The sequence below is a fragment of the Cupressus sempervirens genome, chromosome 2 (assembly GCF_028749045.1).
Source record: "Cupressus sempervirens isolate cs-2001-9-10 chromosome 2, ASM2874904v1, whole genome shotgun sequence".
NCBI classification, from domain to species: Eukaryota; Viridiplantae; Streptophyta; class Pinopsida; order Cupressales; family Cupressaceae; genus Cupressus; species Cupressus sempervirens.
The window spans coordinates 564,932,869-564,935,368 of NC_143119.1; positions in this window are offsets into that span (position 1 = coordinate 564,932,869).

Genomic DNA, 2,500 nt, shown 5'->3' on the forward strand with positions numbered 1-2,500 from the left:
TTGCTTGCCAATTTTGCTAGCCAGGTCGGCTCACCAAGTCATCTAACCATGTGGTCTTTGCCAAATCAAGAATTGACTCTTTAAGTCCACTCACAGCTCGTTGCCCCGCCGAGTTGCTTCTCTAAGCCCACTAACCATGTCAGCTCACCAAGTCGGTTGTTCAAGTACGTTGCCAAGTCAACTCTTTAAGTTCGCTCACCAGGTCAGCCCGCCCAAGTCGCCTCTTTAAGTTCGTTCGCTAGGTCGGCCCGCCCAAGTCGCATCAGCGGGCTAACTCGCCGAGTCACCTCACGAAGTTGACTCTTTAAGTGCCTATCGCGGCTACAACGGGAGAGGTGGTTGCCGCGAGCCTCTCCCGTGCCCCCCTCATTGATTCAACGCCGCTGTCAGGGCGGATGGATATGTCAGATTTTGAAACGGTGGACGCCGACGTTGAATCAATTAGAGGGGCATGAAGCCCACCCTCGAGGGTGCTATTCCTGGGCTCTCCTTTAGATCATGTTTTCTTGTCACTCAGCTGGCGCAATTTCGGAAAATGGTTTGGCAGCGGTTGCCAGCCCTCACCGCGTCTACTGGGTGATTTTAAAACTCGATCTAAAACGGGAGACCTCGTCTAGCACCTCCGTCCGGTGTTGCTCGGGTATTGCATAAATTTATGCCATCGGCGCGAATCCCCCAATGAATGCCTACACGCTTGGACCCTCTCTTAGATCACCTTCTTCGATCACTCGACCGACGCAACTACGGAAGAGACTTGGCAGCGGTTGCCATTCTACAGCGCGTCTGTTCAGCGATTTCGAAGTTGATCTAATGGCGAGCCCTTGTCTCTAGGCATGAGGTGGGTGGTTGGCGCTCTAGCAAAATTTTTTTGTGTGCCTATCGCGGCTACAAGGGGAGAGGTGGTTGCCGCGAGCCTCTCCCGTGCCCCCCTCATTGATTCAACGCCACTATCATGGCGGATGGATATGTCGGATTTTGAAACGGTGGACGGCGACGTTAAATCAATTAGAGGGGCATGAAGCCCACCCTCGAGGGTGCTATTCCTGGACTCTCGTTTAGATCATGTTTTCTTTTCACTCAGCTGGCGCAATTTCGGAAAAAGGTTTGGCAGCGGTTGCCAGCCCTCACCGCGTCTACTCGGTGATTTTAAAACTCGATCTAAAACGGGAGCCCTCGTCTAGCACCTCCGTCCGGTGTTGCTCGGGTATTGCATAAATTTATGCCATCGGCGCGAATCCCCCAACGAATGCCTACATGCTTGGACCCTCTCTTAGATCACCTTCTTCGATCACTCGACCGACGCAACTACGGAAGAGACTTGGCAGCGGTTGCCATTCTACAGCGCGTCTGTTCAGCGATTTCGAAGTTGATCTAATGGCGAGCCCTTGTCTCTAGGCATGAGGTGGGTGGTTGGCGCTCTAAAAAAATTTTTTTGCGTGCCTATCGCGGCTACAAGGGGAGAGGTGGTTGCCGCGAGCCTCTCCCGTGCCCCCCTCATTGATTCAACGCCGCTGTCATGGCGGATGGATATGTCAGATTTTGAAACGGTGGACGGCGACGTTGAATCAATTAGAGGGGCATGAAGCCCACCCTCGAGGGTGCTATTCCTGGACTCTCCTTTAGATCATGTTTTCTTGTCACTCAGCTGGTGCAATTTTGAAAAAAGGTTTGGCAGCGGTTGCCAGCCCTCACCGCGTCTACTCGGTGATTTTAAAACTCGATCTAAAACGGGAGCCCTCGTCTAGCACCTCCGTCCGGTGTTGCTCGGGTATTGCATAAATTTATGCCATTGGCGCGAATCCCCCAACGAATGCCTACGCTTGGACCCTCTCTTAGATCACCTTCTTCGATCACTCGACCGACGCAACTACGGAAGAGACTTGGCAGCGGTTGCCATTCTACAGCGCGTCTGTTCAGCGATTTCGAAGTTGATCTAATGGCGAGCCCTTGTCTCTAGCCATGAGGTGGGTGCTTGGCACTCTAGCAAAATTTTTTGCGTGCCTATCGCGGCTACAACAGGAGAGGTGGTTGCCGCGAGCCTCTCCCGTGCCCCCCTCATTGATTCAACGCCGCTGTCAGGGCGGATGGATATGTCAGATTTTGAAACGGTGGACGCCGAAGTTGAATCAATTAGAGGGGCATGAAGCCCACCCTCGAGGGTGCTATTCCTGGACTCTCGTTTAGATCATGTTTTCTTGTCACTCAGCTGGCGCAATTTTGGAAAAAGGTTTGGCAGCGGTTGCCAGCCCTCACCGCGTCTGCTCGGTGATTTTAAAACTCGATCTAAAACGGGAGCCCTCATCTAGCACCTCCGTCGGGTGTTGCTCCGGTGTTACACGCGCGCTACACTGATGCAACCAACGAGTTTCTCTCCCTGGCCCGAAAGGTTTGGGAAATCTTGCCAAATTGCATCGTGATGGGGATAGACCATTGCAATTATTGATCTTCAACGAGGAATTCCTAGTAAGCGCAAGTCATCAGCTCGCGTTGACTACGTCCC